Source organism: Rattus norvegicus, chromosome 4, assembly GCF_036323735.1.
Source record: "Rattus norvegicus strain BN/NHsdMcwi chromosome 4, GRCr8, whole genome shotgun sequence".
NCBI lineage: Eukaryota > Metazoa > Chordata > Mammalia > Rodentia > Muridae > Rattus > Rattus norvegicus.
This window is the reverse complement of record NC_086022.1, coordinates 158984797-159006948: the sequence shown is the minus strand read 5'-3', so window position 1 is coordinate 159006948 and position 22152 is coordinate 158984797. Positions and strand designations below refer to the sequence as shown.

General features: G+C 42.6%; 1 pseudogene; it reads left to right on the top strand.

Moving 5' to 3' along the window:
* Positions 1-6916: 6916 nt before the first annotated feature.
* LOC103692221 (60S ribosomal protein L17 pseudogene) lies at positions 6917-7563 on the top strand (annotated as a pseudogene).
* Positions 7564-22152: the final 14589 nt, after the last annotated feature.

Genomic DNA, 22152 nt, shown 5'->3' with positions numbered 1-22152 from the left:
TGGAACTGGTGAGATGTCTCAGGGGTCCCCAGGGCATAGGCTGCTGCCAGCTCTGAGCAGATATCTTTCTGTATCACCTGTAGGTCTTTTAGCCTGGCATACAAATCATTATTACTATGACATGTTGGTTCAGTAACATCATCTAATACAGTCAGAGGAGCTGAGGCCCCATATAAGATCTCAAAGGGGTAAGGCTGAATCTGGAAGGGGTATTTCTTGCTCTGAAGAGAGCAAGAAGAAAGGAGTATCACCCAGTCTGTGCCAGTCTCCATGGTCAATTTGGTCAGGGTCTCTTTTAGAGTTCTATTTATTTACTCTACCTGTCCTGAACTTTGAGGTCTGTAAATACAATGTAATTTCCAATCGACCTCTAAATACTTGGCCACACCCTGGCTTACCTTGGCAACGAAAGTAGGGCCGTTGTCTGACCAGATTACCTTGGGCTTTCCAAATCGGGGGAAGATTTCTTCCAGTATCTTCTTGATGATTGTAGAGGCCATCTCTCGTTTGGTGAGGAAAGCTTCTATCTATTCCTGAAAAAGTATCTACAAGCACTAGGAGATACTTGTGATCATATTTTTCTGGTTTTATCTCAGTGAAGTTCACTTCGACTTTTTACTAAACTCTCTAGGTCTCTTTGCCCTGTTTGCTTGCTAAGCATTCACTACTGACATACCTTATATTTTTTACTGTCTCTCTGGCTAAAATCTTAAAGTCTATTACATACACTTAACTACTTGGACAAACTTTTTATCTCCTAAATGAGTCCATTTCTGTATTTGGCAAAGTGAGTCTTTTCTTTGTTCTCTGGGAAGTATAGCTTTCCCCTCAAGTATGCCATTGTCCTTTATCTTTTAAGCAATTTGGGTCTTTTCTAAGTGAGGCCATCCCTTAGTCCAATCCCAGTTCCCAGTGGCTGTCTCTTGCAGGCCTGTAACCAGGATAGGCTCCTGCATAGCCATTTCCCGAGCCACTTTATCTACTTTGTTACTGCCCAATGCCACTGAATCTCTTCCTTCCTGATGTCCTGGGCAATGAATAGTACTCACAGTTGTTGGCTTCACCAGGGCATCCAAGAGATGGCAAAGGCATCTGCGGCACTGATGTACAGGGGGGGGGGGGGTTGAAGTTCAGCCATCCCAGATGACATTGTGTTGTCCACCATGGCAGCACCCACTTGTCTCTGACCTTCATTCATGAAGAGAACTGTTCCCGTCTGTAGACAAGGTAGCCTCGGCTTTCAGCAGGGGTCAATCAGTCAGTCGCAGAGGTCTTTCCTCCACCCATGGGCTTCTGTCAGTGCTTGACACTCATGTTGCAGTGGCTCCAGGTCAGGATTGGGCAGCAAGGTGACCAGATTGTCCCCAACCAGTGGAGAATCTAGTCCATCTCAGCTGACCAGTGGTCCCATCTTTTGGGACGTTCTATTCAAAGGCAAAACATCAGCCACTCTATCACAGTTTAAGTCCTGGATTGGGTGATAATTGTTAGTGCCCGGCTGGCAGGAGTGATATGTTCCAAGCAGAACAGCGCTAAGCCATTCATCTCCCAGCATCAGGTACTGGTGCACTGAGACAGGTCTTAAGCTCCACATACACAGTCTGTAGATATGCATACACATGGCCTCACCCAGCCATTTCAGCCCACGCAAGCCATTTTGGGGAGCAATTTTCTCATGAGCAAGGGATGGGGGCAGTCAGGGATGACTATGAACTAGTGGGTTACCCGGCCCACGCCAAGGTCCACTGTTCTTCAGGCAGTCCATAAGTATTGTTTATTGCCAGTAGGCCCCTGTACCCAAGGTCTTTGGATACTGGCCCACTGGAGCATAGGAGCACAGAGCATTGGGTCCCTGTATCCATAAAACAACTGGGCAGGCTTCCCTCCTATCTCTGCACATAGCCAGCACTCCAGGACCGAGAGGCTCTCCAGTGTCCCCTCTTGTTCTTTCTGGGGCAGTCCCTGACCCAGTGTCTTTTTTTTCTTTGCATTAGGCACACTGATCTTTAGCCAGGAATTCTCTTCTATTGCCAGGTACTGTCTTCCTAAGTTCCCTAACTACTGTGGCCAGTATATGTTCCTCTCTTGTCTTTTATCTCTCTTTAGCTCTCTAGCTTCCTCTTCTTTTAGTCTCTTTTCTTCCCTAGCTTCTTGCTCTTTTTACCTTCTTTTCTCTTTCTCTTTGTTTAACCTTACTTTCTCTGTAACTTATACTAACTCTCAGCAACTTAGCTTAACCCTTCAAATTTCTGTAACTTTCTCTTCATACCCTTTCCTTATCTTAGCCAGATTGGTGGGGCATTTTCCAGCCCCTAGGAGACCCACCCTTGGAGCCTGGGGGCAGACCTGGAGCACTCCCTACCTTCAGGGGTATTGAAGTCAACAGTCAGGAGCCTTCCATCCATGTCTGGAACATTCTTTCTGGCCTCTAGTAGGATTCTGTCTTTCCTCGGTGGTAAAGAAGACCTGTAACAGCTACTAACAAGCATCTCAAATGTGATGGTGAGAAAACAAGAGAATCTTGAGAATAGAGGTCTACTGAAGAGGGCAAACAGCATTTAGTCACACAGCTAAACCAGGAGGCTCTCTTGGACAAAAAAGGCCATTGTACAAATAAGCACAAGCTTTGTCTATGAAACAGAAAGGCGAGCAGAGAGGCAGCCTATCTGTTACCGGCTGTCTCTCTGGACTTAGATTTTCCCTTAAGGAGTACCTCCCTTCAGTGTCAGCTTGGTGGCTTTGCCTCTCAAGAGAACCAGCCTCCAAATGACACTAGGCTTCCAGTAAGAACTAATAACAAAAGGATGGAGAGATGGTTAGAACCTGGGTGCTAGATACTAAGCAGCTGACAAAAGAATCGTAACCAGTTCACCTGGGGCTTTCAGGACTTTAGTAGCAGCCTTTTACCAAACTGTCTCAGTGGGCTATAGGCCCATGGAAAAGAAAACATTAATCCTGACTGGCAAAACAAAGTTCTTCACAGTTGTAGATTCTTTTTGAAACTATTTTAGGGGCTTCTCTGCCCCCCAACCTGGGGCATCTCTCCTTGGGGAGGAGGCTCAAGAGAGAAAGATAAAACTCGTGGCAGAAAACAATTTCTCTCAAGCAAATTATTTTCAACTTTTAACTTAAGCACCAACAGGACCAAGTAAAACTCTTTGACGAACAAAGCAAACAGTTTCATGATTTCAAACACAGTCGTCAGTCCAAGATTTTAAACACAGTCGTCAGTCCAAATTCAAACACGAAACAAAAGTCAAAAAGACACTAACAGACACCAACACGTCCAGAAAACCACAGTCAGGTCACAAAGAAGACAAACAATTCCAACAGTCAAACAAGTAACAAACAGACTCGTCGAGCGGCTTCGGTACCAAACTGAAACCAAAAATTCAGACGGAGTCAGCGAGGGTCTTGGATCCTCTACTCCAATAAAATTCAGACGGAGTCATCAAGGGTGCGGATCCCTCCGAAAACGGACGGAGGTGCCACGGATCCGGATCTCCCTCTCCTCCAACCACCCTTGGAACGTCTTCCAGGGCTGTGGGGGAGAAGTCCGAGCTCGTCAGCTCCTTCTCTGGCCCACCCAGATAGTCCCCAGATCTGAGCCTATTGATCGATCGTTCACAGGACAAGACACAACAGACAAGACAAACACCGGCCGGCTTACCTCCCGGTGGGTGGTTGGTGATCTCTGGGCGGAGGGTCTCCAAATCCCGGGAGAGCCCCCATAATGAAAGACCCCCGGAGAGGACCTTTCCCTCAGGAGGAGTCCCAAGCGCCCAATGACCGAGCCGAGTCCACTCGGATGCAATCAGCAAGAGGGTTTATTGGAAAACACAGGTACCTGCGGGCACACAGTCTCTTCGGAGGACTTGAGCCAGGTTTTGTTTTCTGATCTAAATGGACTACTTCTTTTTTGGAGCTGAGGACCGAACCCAGGGCCTTGCTCTTGCTAGGCAAGTGCTCTACCACTGAGCTAAATCCCCAACCCCTGGACTACTTCTTTTAATTTGGAAGTGAAAAGAAAAAAAAAAACTGATCTGGGAGAAGGAGGGGAGGAGAAGGAGACAAGAAGGAGAAGCAGCAGATGGGCTGATCCAAGCACATCATATACACGTATGAGGATGCAAAGTCTGTCATATACATGTAAATAATGGAATTATACATTGTTTGTACAATTAATGTACTAAATTAAAAAGCAGGAGTGACTGATAGGATAGATTTGAAGCTGGATTCCACTCTCGAGATCGTCTTAGTGTTTGGTGTGTGCACGTGTATATGTTCACGTCGAGATCGTCTTAGTGTTTGGTGTGTGCACGTGTATATGTTCACGTCACAGCACAACTTTCAGGAGTTGACTTTTTACTTCCATATGTGTTCTAGGGACTGAACTGAGGCCGTCCGGCTTGGTAGAAAGCATTTTTACCTGGTGAGGAATCTCAATGGTCCTATGCTTGTTATGTTTTTAGTACAAATATGCAAAATATATAAAAGTATAGTATTTCTTTATAAGTACATATAAAATATATAACATAATGAATATGTAATTAAGCCATGTATATTAAAATTCATCTATCTCCTTATCTCTCTATCTCTCTTTCTCCTCATTACCCCCAAAGCTCTGACCAGGCTAGAACCCATTATGTAGTCTGTACTGTTCTAGAATTTGCAGCAATCCTCCTGCATCAGTTTCCTAAGTGCTGAGATTACCCAAGTGAGCCACCATGACTTGGCTGCACCTTTTAAAAAATGACACCAAGATGTTATTGAGGTGTTTCTATCCCTTTACTCGGTCTTTCCATGTGACTGTCTGTGAATTGCAGTGGCTAACGAGGTTGGGCATACATGAGATAAGAATTAAGCATGAAGCAAAATGTCAGCCTTGGGTATAGAGTAACCTTGAACCCTAACCCAAACCTTCAAGTTAATTTAATAAATCTGAAGTTCCCACACATCCTTAAACTTTCTGGGAGGAAGAGCTATTCTCTATGTCTTGTACCTGGCTGATTGCTAAAGGAGGAGTGGCTATTCCTGGGGAGTAGTGTCAAGGTGGGGAGCAGATGTGTCTGTATTTATAGAAGAAGCTATCACCTTGGTTGACAACAGGATTAATGGATGCCCAGGATCAATGGATAAAGGGGAAATGATGATGGATGGCTGCTCTTGTTTTTTTCCACTGGGAGCTGTAATTATTGGCCTCTGCATCCCACAGGAGTGAAAGTGATCAGATACCTGGTGACGCTGGCATTCAGCAAGCCATTGCTCTTAGATCAAGTGAAACCAGTCTTTGAGAAGAGCTTTCTTACACCCCCACCTTGCAGAGCAGGTGTGATGTTCTGGCTGTGTTGGCTCCATAGACCTCAGTGTTCCTCCAAGGAGCTGTGGCCAAGCTCTGGCTTTACAGGTGGAACTGTACCAGCAGCTTGTCCCACAAACTAAAACTAAGACTTCACTCACTTAGGTTAACAACTATAAACTGAAACTTGAACTTGACCTCATATCTTTTGTACATTCTATCTCTGAACTCAGAATATAATTATTACCATTAAAAATCCAATAGTAATAAAGCCACTCTTTTATTACTACCCCACAGATATTTACTGACTATATTATCTGTGTGTGTGTGTGTGTGTGTGTGTGTGTGTGTGTGTGTGTGTGTTATAGAGGAACTCCTTCCTCCCTCTTCCCACAACTGACTTTTAGGAGTTAGGCATAAATGGCCCTGTGGTTTTTGTCTTTGACAGGTAATTTAAGTGCTAAGAGTTTGTAGCAATATTTAGGGAAAAAAGAAGCATCTAGAGAGGTGGTAGTGGTGGTGGTGGTATTTTGAGACCAGGCACAACTTTCCTTCCTTGGGGAAAAAGTGAAAACCAAGTGGTTGTTTTGGAAGCTGAATCCTAGAGTGGCCAGCCCAGTGGAAGGTATGTTTGGCTGGTTGTCATGCCCTACAAGCTAGCTTGTTGCCAGGCAACTTGGAAAGAGTTCCACCTCTTTCCAGACAATCTTGCTTGTCTCCACACATATTAAGACTATTTGAGAATACTTGCAAAGGGCTTTAGAGAGCACTGCATGAGAATGCTATTGCTGCTATCATGGCGGTTACTGTCCCTTCTTTAGTACTGCAGCAGAACAGGGTGCCTGCACTGCAGAATAAGAAGTTAGGAGGAAGCCTCATGTTCCTGAATTCATGCCTGGAATCGCGATGTTATATAGATACACTGTGTTCTATCATTTACTAATGTGCACCTCCCGTAATCTTTGTAGGGGATTTTTTAGTATTACAGGTGAAGTGGAAACTTCTGGTTTCTTTGGAGACTCAGTTGTGTCTTGTGATGTTTTTTCTGGAAACTGTCTTATGAGAGGATGTTTTTGTTGAAGCAGACACGTGGGAGGATGTTTTGCTAAGAACAGACATGCCTAGAAAAAGGGCATGTGTTGCTTTTGCTAGAGTGGATGCTTGAGAGAACCACTGTTTGGAAAGGATATAAATATACCCCAACGGACAGTGAGGATGCTGGATAGCATTGGTATGCCTTACCATTCTTTGTTGGTCATCATTTGTTGTGACTTCATAGAGAGAAATGCACCAAAAAACACTGGTGGTGTCCTGGTAGCATCTTATTGCTTCCGTAGACTCAGGCTGACTGGCAGAGCCTTGCAGATTTTTTTTTTTCTGGATAGACTTACTGTTGTTAATCCATGGATGGCATTTGCTTGTCCTGCTGTTGCTGATTAGTGAATGGTGTTTGTGAGTGGATCGAGCTGCTGTTGCTGGTACATGTAAACTCAACTGCTATTAGCCTGACAATGAAGAGTAGATTTGCTCCAAAGAAATATTTCTAAACAGGTGCACACCCTACTTTGTCCTATTAACCTTTCCTTTCCACTACCTCTGGTGGGTGATGGGCTAGAGGGGACATTAAAGCATTTAAGAGCCCTTCCTGTAAGCCGGCAGAGGTGACCTGTGGAGATGGTTCAATACTCCCTTGACCCAGAAAACCCCACGAAATCATACAAATCAAGAGGCTCAAACCTTCGTGTTCACTTTAAGAACACCCGGGAAACTGCCCAGGCCATCAAGGGTATGCATATCTGCAAAGCCGCCAAGTATCTGAAGGATGTCACTTTAAAGAAGCAGTGTATGCCATTCCGGCGGTATAATGGAATTGGTAGGTGCGCCCAGGCCAAACAGTGGGGCTGGACAGTGGCCAAAAAAGAGTGCTGAATTTTTGCTGCACATGCTTAAAAATGCAGAGAGTAATGCTGAACTTAAGGGTTTAGATGTAGATTCTCTGGTCATTGAACACATCCAAGTGAACAAGGCTCCTAAGATGCGCAGACGAACCTACAGAGCTCACGGCCGGATTAACCCATACGTGAGCTCTCCCTGCCACATCGAGATGATCATCACTGAGAAGGAACAGATTGTTCCAAAGCCAGAAGAGGAGGTTGCACAGAAAAAAAAAGATATCCCAGAAGAAACTGAAGAAACAAAAGCTCATGGCACGGGAATAAATTCAGCATAAATAAATGCGGATAAAGTAAAAAAAAAAAAAAAAACCCTTATTAAAAGTAGGCTTTGAAAAAAAAATCTAAGCCTACAGGTGGCGCCCAACATGGGCATCCTAATAGGTATATAGTGACCTCTCATCGTTGCTTTAGCTTACAATTACCTAGCATTTTTATATTCCTGTGCTTGTCCCTCGAGCCCGAGACCCTGGTATTTTAGTATTATAGGTCAACAGTTGCTGCTGAGACACATATTGTGCTCATCACTTTCATCAGCCAGAGTCTGTACATGGCCAGGAATGTTGTGCCTTCTGTACCTGGAGAAAGATAGCATTGGCAGAAGGGTACTCACTGAGTTGGCCCCAGCCCGAGTCTCTCGGGCTTTCTGTTTCTCTCATTAGAGTAGCACGTTTGTTAGAAATGATGCAACTGCATTGCCATTGGTGTCAAGACTTCCCTAAGCTTTCCTCTTCGTTCTCTCCACTCTACAGGGCTTGAGGAACAGACAGTGCTGTGCACTTCCTTTACAGCGCTGTGTAGTTGAGTTACCTCGGTCTTCAGTGCTTCACCATGTATTCATCCCTCCTTTTGGACTCCAACCCAGACTTGTCTTTTCCAGTATCCTGTTTTGCCTTTTCAGAATGGCATAGATTTAGAACCATGTGGATTAGTGCTGAGGCTACAGTGTTGATAACTCGTTTCTTTCTCATGTAGAATACTTTTCCATCGTGCGGATGAATGAACCATACCCTGTCTGTTCATGTTGGGCCTCATGCCTGCTTTTGAACTTCAGTAATTATGAATAGAGAGATATGTAGTGTTTTGTATGTATATAACTTTTCAACTCTTCTGGTTAACTACAAAGTGTATAGTAAGAATGTTTTTAGCTTTTTATGGAGTAGTCAGACTTTTCAAAAGTGGCTGCTTCATCCTGCATTCTTGCCTGTACTGACTGATAGTCCTTCTTGACCCACATCTGTGCCAGCATTTGATACAGTCAAATTTAGGGTGCTGGGAATCCCAATAGGCATATAGTGACCTTTTATCATTGTTTTAGTTTACAATTACCTAACATTTTTATATTCCTGTGTTTGTCCCTTGAATATCAGGTGAGGTTCCCGTTCCTGTGCTATAGACGAGAAAATTAGATGACAGAATAGTTACTGCGACTCATGTGTGGTGAATATAACTAATGTGTTGGAAGACTGTGAATCAAATTCTTTTCACTAAAGCTCAGTCTGAAACACCAAATGATATGGTTTTGCTCCAACAGTTAAGGCTGTTGTATTTAGTGATATTTTGCTTGCGTCATTCTTTCTTTTCTCATTCTATTCTGAGGTCCCCTCTTTGTCTTCATTCCATTTATAGAGCTTTATTTAGCTCTTCCTCTACAAATCCGCTGGGCACAAATTATCTTTGTTTTCTTTCATTGAGAATGTCCTCACGTTCTCTCTTATTGCTCTGGCTGCTTTCAATCTCTCTCTGGTTTCTAGTTTTTGAAACTTGGATAATGTGTGCCTTTGCATGCGTTTCTTTGGATTTATTCTGTTTGGATTTTGATTAACTCCTTTCATCGGTAATCTAGAGCTCTTGCCAAATCCAGGGCAATTTTGGTTGCTACTTAGGGTACCCACTCAGCCATCCCCCTCCCTCAGCACTCTGAAGATGCAGGTGCTGGATCTTTTGTTATGGGCTCCACTGGCCCTGGGTCTGCTTATTTGATTTTTTCCCCCTGTGGTATATTTCTCCTGTGTCATTCAGCTTGAATAATTTCTAATGTCCCATCACCTGGCCAGGTGACTGATTCTTTCCTCTGTCCTATTCATTCTATTGGTGAACCTTTTAATGTTGATTATTGTGTAATTCAGTCCTAAGTTTTCTATTTTGTTTCATAACCATGGGAAAATCTAAGTGGTTGGTTCTTTAGCTTGCTTGTTTTTAGCTGGTAGCTAATTTTGAAGGCTATACACCTGACCAATATATTGTCCTTTCACTGGCTTTGTGGTACTCAACCTCTGAGACGTGTGGGTATGAGAGCAGTTGTCTAGGTTACTCTTTGGGGACCTGAAGTGCTCTGGCTGAAAGCAATGGCTTTTCCCATGGGAATACAGATGGTGAGAGGATGACAAAGACAGAATGAATCAAGGTTGGTGTTGCTGCTTCCGTATTGTGTCGGTGTACCCCTTGGCTGCCCTAACCTTTGGGTCAGATCTCTGTTCAACTCTACTCACAGTCCTATTAACCACTTTGGAGATGTCTTCTCTGGAACTATAGGATTAATTTGACCTAAACCTCCCTAAGCTCTCTGCTCCCCTCCAGGGCTGATGCCACCAAGATAAAGGCAATTAAGATTATCCTATTTCAGGCCAGTGGAGCTTTGCCTAAAAGCCTCTAGTCACCCGCTCTTAATCGACTATTGTGCCAACTCCTTCCCACTGTCCCTACCCCTGTAAAACAGGGTAAGACACCTTAGTTCTCCAGAGAGTCTTTCCTGGTCAAACCATCAATCTTTGGTTTTGATGACTTTCAAGTAAATCTTTTTCCTTGGTCCAACAACCTGTACTTGAGTCATTGACCATTTTGAGTGGTGAGGTAAAAATGCTTTGGTAGCAATATTTTTTTTTTTTTTCTGGAGCTGGGGACCGAACCCAGGGCCTTGCGCTTGCTAGGCAAGTGCTCTACCACTGAGCCAAATCCCCAACCCCTGGTAGCAATATTTTAAAAATGTATCTTCTCTGTCTTTGCTGGGCTCTGTAATTTTTAGTGTTTGAAATGATCTTCAGGCCTCACACATACTCGGCAAGTGCCCTACCACTGAGCTGTATTCCCATCCTGGCGCCACCTGTTTTGTTTGATTCAGAAGGGTTTATAGTTGCTCAATGAAACATTTGAAAAATCTTTGACTAGCATAGGAAATAGGTGTCATTGTGATGATATTTTGTACAAATATCACTATATCTTGTTCTTATTTGACCCCATTCTTCCTCATCTCCACTCTGCTCTTCCTGCTGATTTCTTTTCCCCAGTTAACTCCCCTTTGTGGTAATGAAGCCTTTTCTTAAACAGTAAGTACCCTAAAATAATGCAAATGCCTCTGTCATCCTGGAACTGGGTGTTTATGCTGAATGGTCCAGCCTGAGATGTTCTGGGTTCTTGGTGAGGGAATTTTGATTGATACCTGAACATTTTTTGCAGTATTCTGTGAGACTCTGAGGATTATGTGAGACTTTGATCTCAGCTGAATTAAAAAAAAAGATACCATTTGGCTAAGGGAAAGAGATGTCTGGCTCACTGATACCAGACATCGAGGAAACCTAGGTCTCCTATTTGCCCTCCAAGGACACCCATGAGGACAGGGACTTCTCATTGCTCCTGGACCAGGCAGGCCTGGGGAGCCTCAGTACTGATTGGTGGGGACAAAAGTCCTGGATCCCTGCTCCATTTTCTCTGGTGCTAGTCTAGGGCCAATTGGAATTTTGTTATGTCTTCTGGATGCACGAGAATCAACAGTTTTTATCTGACGCTTGGCCTGCCAGAGTGGTCATCTGGAGGTCTCTGTCTTACAGGTTGGTTGTTTGACTGAAAAAAAAAAACAGCTTCTTTTTCTTTTATTGGATTTTTAAAACTTACATTTTAAATGTTATCCCCGTTCCCAGTTTGACCTCCAGAAACCCGCTATCCCATATCCCATCCCCTGCTTCTATGAGGGTGCCCCCTCACCCAGACCTGTAGGGAGCCGTATTGGATTTGGGCCTGGCCGCTTTGTGACTGTATAGCTCAAAGTGGCTACGTGGCTCTGGGTTGTATGGCCACAGATACTCAGTCCTAAGATGACTGCCATAAAGTCTTGAGATTGTTGGACAAAAGCCTCTCCCATGAATTTACAGCACAGGAAGATAACAATCAAGGAATGCTTCAGCCCGAGCAAATGCCAGATGTCTCCTGAGCAAACACTAGATGTCTCCACTGCCTGACCTCTCTGCTTCCTGCTATCACTGCCTGATAGTTTCACAAAGGTCACTCCCCCTATCTGAATGCCTTATAAGCTGTAACACTCACTCCAAAAAACGAAACCTTGACAACAGAACCTTGCTTGGTCTCCTTCTTTTCTCCCCCCCTTGACCCTCAGATAGCGCCTCTTCGGGACCCTGAATAACTGGACCTGCTGGACGGGTCAAGTGGCGCCTGAACAGGGACCCGAAGCATGGCCAACTACCGGACGATGGAGACAGGAGATCCGTGGAGAGACTGAGGGCTCTTCAGGTCGCATCGCTTGTGCGTCACTGGAGAGGGAGGTAAGACAGGGCCCCAAATAATTGTCATCCCATTGTCATGGGGAAGGTATTGTCTAAAGAAGCTTGTTTCATAGGAGAGATCAAGCGTTCACTCAGGGAGAGAGGAATAAGAGTTAAGAAAAAGGATTTGATCAAATGTTTTTGTTTTGTTGATGAAAAGTGTCCTTGGTTAGTTTTAAGCGGCCAGGCCCAAATCCAATACGGCTCCCTACACAGACCCACTCTTTCCCACCTTCCCACCCAGATATTCCCCTACACTGGGGCATTGAGCATTGACAGGACCAAGGGCCTCTCGTCCAATTGATGCCTGACAAGGTCATCCTCTGCTACATATACAGCTGAAGCCATAGGTCCATGCCTATGTTCTCTTGGGATGGTGGTTTACTCCCTGGGAGCTCTTGGGGGTCTGGTTAGTTGATATTATCATTCTTCTTATGGGGTTGCAAACCCCTTCAGCAACTTCAGGCCTTTAACTCCTCCATTGGGGACCCCATTCTCAGTTCAATGGTTGGCTGCGAGCATCTGCCTCTGTATTTGTCAAGCTCTGGCAGAGCCTCTCAGGAGACAGCTATATCAGGCTCCTGTCAGCATGTACTTCTTGGCATCCACAATATTGTCTGGGTTTTGTGTCTACATATGGGTTGGATCCCCAGGTAGGGCAGTCTCTGGATGGCCTTTCCTTCAGTCTCTGCTCCATACTTTGTTTCCATATTTCCTCCTTTGAGCATTTTACCCCCTTCTAAGAAGGTCTGAAACATCCACATTTTTGTCTTTCTTCCTCTTGAGCTTCATGTGGTTTGTGAATTGTATCTTGGGTATTCTGAGCTTTTGGGCTAATATCCATTTATCAGTGAGTGCATACCATGTGTGTTCTTTTGTGATCAGGTTACCTCACTCAGGATATTTTCTAGTTCCATCTATTTGCCTAAGAATTTCATGAAGTCATTGTTTGTGATAGTTGAGTAGTACTCCAATGTGTAGATGTACCACATTTTCTGTATCCATTCTTCTGCTGAGGGATATCTGTGTTCTTTCCAGCTTTTGGCTATTATAAATAAGGTTGCTATGAACATAGTGGAGCATATGCCCTTGTTATATGTTGGGGCATCTTTTGGGTTATATGTCCAGGAGTGGTATAGCTGGGCCCTCAGGCAGTACTATGTCCAGTTTTCTGAGGAACACCAGACTGATTCCAGAGTGGTTGTATCAGCTTGCAATCCTACCAACAATGGACGGGTGTTCCTCTTTCTCCACATCCTCGTCAGCATCTGATGTCACTTGAGTTTTTGATCTTAGCCATTCTGACTATCGTGAGAGGGAAGTCTCAGAGTTGTTTTGATTTGCATTTCCCTGATGACTAAGGATGTTGAACATTTCTTTAGGTGATTCTCGGCCATTCAATATTCCTCGGTTGAGTTGAGAGTTCTTTGTTTAGCTCTGTAGCCCATTTTTAAAAAGGGTTATATGATTCTCTGGAGTCTAACTTCTTAATTATATTTTGGATATTAGCACCTTGATTGATAAAGATCTGGGATGTGGGATTGATAAAGATCTTTTCCCAATCTGTTAGTTGCCATTTTGTCCTATTGACAGTGTCCTTTGCCTTACAAAAATTGCTTTGCAATTTTATGAGATCCCATTTGTTGATTCTTGATCTTAGAGCATAAGCCACTCATTGGTGTTCTGTTCAGGAAAATTTCCCCTGTGCCTATGTGTTTGAGGCTCTTCCCAACTTTCCCTTCTATTAGTTTGAGTGCATTTGGTTTGATGTGGAGGTCCTTGATCCACTTGGACTTGATCTTTGTACAGGGTGAGAAGAATGGGTCGATTTGCATTCTTCTACATGCTGACCTCCAGTTGAACTATCACCATTTGTTGAAAATGCTGTCTTTTTATAACTGGATGGTTTGAGCTCCTTTGTCAAAGATCAAGTGACCATAGATGTGTGGGTTCATTTCTGGGTCTTCAATTCTATTCCATTGCTCTACTTGCCTGTCTCTATACCAGTACCATGCAGTTTTTATCACTATTGCTCTGTAATACTGCTTGAGTTCAGGGATGGTGAGTCCCCCAGTTCGTTTATTGTTGAGGATAGTTTTAGCTTCCTGGGTTGTTATTCTAAATGAATTTGCAAATTGCTCTTTCCAATTCTATGAGTATTGAGTTGAAATTTTGATGGGGATTGCATTGAATTTGTAGATTGCTTTTGGCAAAATAGCCATTTTTACTATAGTAATCTTGCCAATCCACGAGCATGGGAGATCTATCTTTTGAGATTTTCAATTTCTTTCTTCAGAGACTCTAAGTTCTTGTCATACTTGTTTGGTTAGAGTCACCCCAAGGTATTTTATATTATTTGTGGCTATTGTGAAGGGTGTTGTTTTCCTAATTTCTTTCTCATCCTGTTTATCCTTTGAGTAGAGGAAGGCTCCTGATTTGTTCGAGTTAATTTTATACCCAGCCACTTTGCTGAAGTTGTTTATCAGCTGTAGGGGTTCTCTGGTGGAATTTTTGGGGTCAATTAACCATACTATCATATTATCTGTAAATAGTAATATTTTGACTTCTTTTCCAATTTGTATCCCTTTGATTTCTTTTTGTTGTCTGATTGCTCTGGCTAGGACTTCAAGTACTATATTGAATAGGTAGGGAGAGAGTGGGCAGCCTTGTCTAGTCTCTGATTTTATTGGTATTGCTTCACATTTTTCCCGATTTAGCTTGATGTTGGCTACTGGTTTGCTGTATATTGCTTTTAGAATGTTTAGCTGTGGGCCTTGAATTCCTGATGTTTCCAAGACTTTTAACATGAAGGGGTGTTGAATTATGTCAAATACTTTCTCAGCATCTAATGAAATGGTCATGGGTTTTTTCTCTTTGAGTTTGTTTATATTGTGGATTACATTGATGAATTTCTGTATATTGAACCATTCCTACATCCCTGAGATGAAGTCTACTTAATCATGATGAATGATTGTTTTGATGTGTTCTTGGATTCAGTTTGTGAGAATCTTCAGGAGTATTTTAGCATCAGTATCATAAGGGAAATTGGTTTGAAGTTCTCTTTCTTTGTTGGGTCTTTGTGTGGTTTAAGTATAAGAATAATTGTGGCTTCATAGAAAGTATAAGTGTAACTGTGGCTTCTTAGAATGAATTGAGTAGTGTTCCTTCTGTTTCTATTTTGTGGAATTGTTTGGATAGTATTGGTATTAGATCTTCTATGAAGGTCTGGTAGAATTTAGCACTAAACCCATCTGGTCCTGGGCTTTTTTTTTTTTTTTTTGGTTGAGAGACTTTTAATGAATGTTTCTATTTCTTTTGGAGGTATGGAAATGTTTAGATGGTTTATCTGCTCCTGATTTAACTTTAGTAACCGATAGCTCTCTAGAAAATTGTCCTTTTCCTCCAGATTTTCTAGTTCTGTTGAGTATTCAGGCTTTTGTAGTAGGATCTGATGGTATTTTGGATTTCCTCAGTTTCTATTATGTCTCCCTTTTTCATTTCTGGTTTTGTTAATTTGGATACTGTCTCTGTCCCCTCTGGTTAGTCTGGCAAATGGTTTATCTATCCTGTTTATTTTCTCAAAGAACTAGCTCCTGGCTTTGTTGATTCTTTGTATAGATTTTGTTTCTATTTGGTTGATTTTCGTCCTGCTGTCTATTCCTCTTGGATATATTTGCTTCTTTTTGTTTTAGAGCTTTCATGTGTGCTATCAAGCTGCCAGTATTTGCTCTCTCCAGTTTCTTTTTGGAGGCACTCACAGCTATGAGTTTTCCTCTTAGCAGTGCTTTCATTGTGTTCCATAAGTTTGAGTGTGTTGTGCCTTCATTAAATTCAAAAAAGGTCTTTAATTTCTTCCTTGACCAAGTTGTTGAGTGTTGTTGTAGAGTGTTGTTCAGCTTTCATGTGTATGTGGACTTTCTGTTGTTTTTGTTGTTATCGAAGACCAGCCTTAGTCCATGGTGATCTGCTAGGATGCAAGGGATTATTTCTATCATCTTTTATCTATTGAGGTCTGTTTTGTGACCAAGTATATGGTCAATTTTTCAGAAGGTATCATGAGGTGCTAAGAAGGTATATTCTTTTGTTTTAGGATGAAATGTTCTACAGATAGCTGTTAAATCCATTTGGTTCATATTTTCTGTTAGTTTCACTGTATCTCTGTTTAGTTTCAGTTTCCATGATCTGTCTATTGATGAGAATGGGGTGTCCAACCATTATTTTGTGAGGTGCAATGTGTGCTTTGAGTTTTAGTAAAGTTTCTTTTATGAATGTGGGTAACTTTGCATTTGGAGCATAGATATTCACATTTGAGAGTTCATCTTGGTGGATTTTTCCTTTACCCAGTATGAAGTGTCCTGCCTTATCTTTTTTGATAACTTTTGGTTGAAAATCTATTTTATTCCATATTAGAATGGCTACTCCAGCTTGTTTCTTGGGACCATTTGCTTGGAAAATTATTTCCCAGCCTTTTAATCTGAGCTGGTGTCTATCTTTGTCACTGAGGGGTGTTTCCTGTATACAGCAAAGTGCTGGGTCCTGTTTTTATATCCAGTCTGTTAGTCTATGTCTTTTTATTGGGGAATTGAGTCCATTGATGTTGAGAGATATTAGGGACCAATGATTGTTTCCTATTATTTTTGTTGTTTGAGGTGGAATTATGTTTGTGTGGCTCTCTTCTTTTTGGGTTACTTTCTTGCTTTTTCTAGGGTTAGATCCTTCGTAGGGTTAGATTTGTGGAAATATATCAAGTAAATTTTTTTCATGAAACATCTTGTTTCTTCATCTATAGAAAAGGAGAGTTGTTGTGGTATAATTTAAAAATGCAACCGAAATGGTTCCTGTGAGTTCCCACTCTGTTGGAACTCTGCTCCATTGTTACTACACCTGACACACACATCAAGTTCCACAGGCCATGCCAGTGTGGCCCCAAGCCATGCTAGCCTCAAGCATTCTATAGCCTAGCATGGCTTCCTGTCACGGACTCTGCTCATACCCCCAACAACCCAATGAAATCATGACTCAATAAAGTATTACCCAATAATCAGACTCATATGTTAAATTTCAATCCACAATATATCCACACAATAAGCTTATAACCAATTGATAAGGATATAAACTGTCCACCTAGATAAAATAAATTTGCCTACAGAAATCCATCCCAGCTACCTTGACAATTCAGGACCACCCAGATTCCAGTCATCTTTTTCAGTCTCCATTTTGATTGTCCCTGCTTCTCCTTCTCTCCCTCCCTTCAAAAGCTTTGTCCTTGCCTAATTCTTTTACTGTCCAACCAAGGCCTTGATCTAACTTGTGCCAGTTCTCACCTGCATAATGACATCAACCTACGTTGCCATAATCTCATTTGGTAACTAAGCTAATGTCATATCTTTACTTTGGTATAGAACTTATTTTTTACAAAATTTTTAGTGTTCAAGGCTTAGAGACAGTCCTGTAACTATGTTATAAACTGTTTTTAGATGATTGGCAATACAATTAACATCCAGATAACAAACTCATGGTTCTGTGTAATTAATTAAAAGGGTGTTTTTGAGGTAGTTCAATTAGAAATGGCTAACAGTTCAGAAATGCTTTGCGTAGAAAGATAGTCTTCAAGGTGTCAGAAGTCTACAGAATATGACGTTTATGGATATTTCCTTATTAAAGATCATTTGACTAGAGACCTGTCTGCTCCTGACAGGATCCCTTCATGGATTCTAAGAGTTGCTCCAATTGTGGCGAGACGGCCACTGGGTAAGAATTGCCTCAATTCATCTACATACAAAGACTGTCCAGAAAGGGACACATTATGCAGAGTAGTCAATGGATAATCTTTGCTGAGCCAGAATCATCAGCCCTTCAAAATTCTGCGTTACAAAGGCCTGTCAGATGATGCTGGGCCAGGAGGCTGAAGACTGATGTGCCAGCATTTTGAGGAATGAGGGCCTGTCCAGGTGATCAGTGGTCTCTGTAAATTGGCTAAGTTTTAGAAGCTATGCTTTATGCTTCTCATAATTTCAGGTAATATTAGTCCTTCTCAGATTTCTGATAGAGTTGAAGACTAATTTAGTCTCATAGCCTACTCAAGCTAATTAACTTCATAGTCATTTAGATTATTTTCAAATGGTAATAGTTGTGCACAGCTTACATTTGTGAGAAAAGTTTTTTTTTAATTAAACAGAAAGGATGATGTGTAGATTGATGTCAAGGCAATAAATGATTGGACAGTAGAATGTGGGGTGGGGACAAAGTTTTTGTAAGGCAGGAGAGAAGAGGAAGGAGAGAGATCAAGATGGAGTCTACGGAGGAGGATGGTTCAGATTTAGGTGAACTAGATCAATTTTATCTTGTCTAGGTGGGCAGTTTATATCTTTATTAATTGGCAATGCATTTATTGTGTGAATGAATTGTAGATTGAGATTTTAACATGTAAATCTAATTGCTAAGTTACAAGTTTCTGGAACTTTGATTCTACTGGACTAAAGAGGACAGTGTGTGAAAGAAATGGCTCAGAGGCAGTTGGAGTGTGGGGATCTGGTTCTGTTGCCCTTGCCCATAGAATGAGGGGCGTGAGTATGTGTGTGTGTGTGTGTGTGTGTGTGTGTGTGTGTGTACATGCACACGTGCGCGTGCTGCCTAGGGTATCTCAAGGAGAGAGCAGCTAAAAGGGAGACAGCCAGGAGAGGGCAGTTTTTGGATCCATGGCAGAGTAGCAAAGCTAACCAGAACTGATAGCAAATGATCCTTTTTAATTTTTACTGAAACAGAGTTTTGCTAGATATAGTAGCCTGAGCTGGTATTTGTGTTCTCTTAGGGTCTGTATGACATCTATCTGCCCAGGATATTCTGGCTTGTATAGTCTTTGTTGAGAAGTCTGATGTAATTCTGAATGGTCTGCCTTTACATGTTACTTGACCTTTTTTCCTTACTGCTTTTAATATTTTGTTTTGTGCATTTGGTTATGTGATGGGAAGAATTTCTTTTCTGGTCCAATCTGTAGTTCTGTAGACTTCTTAAATGTTTATGGGCATCTCTTCCTTTAGGTTAGGTAAGTTTTCTTCTAAAATTTTGTTGAAGTTATTTACTGGCCCTTTAAGTTGGGAATCTTCACTCTCTTCTATACCTAATACCCTTAGGTTTGATCTTCTCATTGTATCCTGGATTTCCTGGATGTTTTGGGTGAGGAACTTTTTGCATTTTACACTGTCTTTGATGGTTGTGTTAATGTTTTCTATAGTATCTTCGGCCCCTGAGATTCTCTCTTCTATCTCTTGTATTCTGTTGGTGATGCATGTGTCTATGACTCCTGATCTCTTTTCTAGGTTTTCTATCTTCAGGGTTGACTCCCTTTGTGATTTCTTTATTGTTTCTATTTCCATTTTTAATTCCTGGATGGTTTTGCTCAATTCCTTCACCTGTTTGTGTTTTCCTGTAATTCTCTAGGGGATTTTTGCGTTTTCTCTTTAATGTCTTCTACTTGTTTACCTATGTTGTCCTGTATTTCTTTAAGCAAGTTATTTATGTCCTTCTTAAAGTCCTCTAACATCATTATGAGATGTGATTTTAAATCAGAATCTTGCTTTTCTGGTGTTTTGCGTTATACAGGACTTGCTATGGTGGGAGAACTGGGTTCTGAAGATGCCAAATGGCTTTGGTTTCTCTTGCTTAGTTTCTTACACTTGCCTCTTGCCAATCTGGTTATCTCTGGTGTTATCTGGTCTTGCTGTCTCTGACAGTGGCTTGACCCTCCTGTAAGTCTTTGTGTCAGCACTCCTGGGAGACCAGCTCTCTTCTAGTTGGCTCTGGGCACAGAGAGCTGTGGCATAGGGTCAGCTGCAGGTCCAGATGGAAACTGGAAGGATCCTGTCCCAGAGTGGAAAGCAACAGCTTTTAATCTCTCTCTCTCTCTCTCTCTCTCTCTCTCTCTCTCTCTCTCTCTCTCTGTGTGTGTGTGTGTGTGTTTTAATTTTACCTGTGTATGTTGGTTTTTCTGGGTTGGTGACTTTTTTTTAGCACCAATCTTGGGAAATATTAGGCAAAAAGAAATCACTATTTTTTTCCTGGGGTTCTGTGGTCATTGGTTTGCCTATTCACTTAGTCACCTTCCAGAGTCTTCTTACATTTGTTTTATACTTGTACAAAGATTTCAGCTGTATGTAACAGAAGGAACAGGGCAAAGTATGCTTACTCCATTCTCTATGAAGAACCTCCCAAACATTCATTTCCAGACACATGCATATGAATATACATTCATACATGCATGCAAGTGTGCATGTGTGCGCACACGTGTGCACCAGCGCACACGCACACATACACACACATACACACACAACTTGTCTGTGCACGCTAAAGATATTTGGTTAATCCTGAAAAGGGTGTAAAACCAGTTATTCTGGGGAAACAGTCTCAAGCAACAATCTCCTATTTCCTTTTTTCTTCCTTCTATTCACAGAACCATTCAGTTTGCTCCATTGTTGAAGCTTCTTCCTGTCAAGCTGGGGACAAACTGCCAACACACGATCCATTGGAGGACACATTCAGCCACATCCAAGACATAGCAGTTTGTGTCCTCCATAATTCAGAAACCAAAACCCACCCCCAAGGCTGATGGAACTAGAAGAGAGTCTGAGAAGTGAGGAGGTTATACGCACTCTCCATCATGACTGGGTTTAGGGATGGTTTAGACCCCACAGAGGCAGTTAGTCTCTTATTTCTGTGGGATGCAGAGGCAAGGTGTCATGAGGGGATAAGAATTTTGTCAGACACCGAATCTGCTGGAGCTCTGATCTTGTGTACACGTCATCCAGTATAGATGCTTTATTCCAGCAGGTGGGATGGACTAAGACACAGGTAACAGGTGTGTGAACTGCCTTCCTTCAGGGATTCCCTGGTGGACTGACAGGGGCGGAGGAGGTAAGTACTTTGAATCCAAATGTAGGTGTGAAGTGCTAGACATGCCTGGGCATTTCTACACATCGATACTTTGAATCACTAAAGCAAACTGCAATTTGCCCAGGTCTGTCCAGAGGGGACTGGCCTTGGGAATGGCTGCACCTCACTACACATGTGACCTTCTCCCATGGCTTATTGCGTCTGTTAGTGATGATGACTAAGGCTGAAAGGACTGATGGGGCGGTAAACAACAGACCCTTCCAAATGCACTGGTGTGAAGACTGGACCTTGGTTTGGAATTTCTGTATAGTACGTATATAGCAACCCCAGGGAGGGGGGTTGGATTTGTTTTTCTTCTTTTGAGACAGGGTCTCTCTACATAGCCCTGGATGTCTTGGTACTCACTGTGTAGACCAGGCGGGCTTTGAACTCAGAGATCTGCCTGCCTCTGCCTCCCAAGTGCTGGGATTCAAGTTGCGCAGTACTATGCCTTGCTGGATGCTGGACTTAACAACAAGGCTATAGCACCCCCCCCTCCCACTACCAAGAGAAAAGAATGTGGATTTGAAAACATACTCAAGTGAATTGTGTAAGTAGTTGGCACTTAAAAACTCGAGATTAAGTTGCAAGCTACAAGCTGGATTTCATTATTGGTTAGGAAAGCAGCCTAGGGATCCTGGCAGGGACAGAGCTCACCTGGGCAAGGGGGAATGGTGGTGTCACACTGGTGTAATCCCAGCACTCAGAATGGAGAAACAGGATGGGGAATTCAAGGCCAGCCTGGGCTACATGAGAACCATCATCATGCCCCCCCCTCCCCCATTAAAGCCAGACATAGCAGCTCATGCCCATGATCCTAGCATACAGGACGCTGAGGCTGGAGGATGACAGCCAGTTTGAGGCTGGCTTGGGCTACTCAGACCTTGTTACAAAAACAGAAACAAAACAAAAAAGCAAAGGATAGTATATCCTAGTCCTAGGGTACAGATAGTGGAACTGGACTATCTAGGTCAGAGGTCAGCCAAGCAAGGCCTGGCCTGTGCCTTGTTTTTGTAGTCTGAAAGCTAAGCACGTGGGTTGGTTTTTTGTTTTCTTTTAAAGGGACTGAAGTATAGTCAATAGAATGGTACATTGTGGACATTATAAGAAACAGTATCTTCCTGGCTCACAAGAACTTTGACTGGAGCACAGCTGGGCTTGTTCCACGGCCCTGCTGTGGAATGACAGAGAAGCAGGGACAGACTGTGGAGATCAAAATGTGTTTACTGTTTGGCTCTTTACAAAGCTTGATACTATTGGCCTAGGTGCAAATCCCAGCCTTTAAAACCCTTATCACAATCCTGGGCAAGACTGACAGTTTGAGTCTCCGTTCTCTCGCCTGTTAAATTGGGATGGCACATATGAAGTGGGTTATACAAATCAGTATTTGAAGAGTGTCTAAATCAAGCCTGTGGTG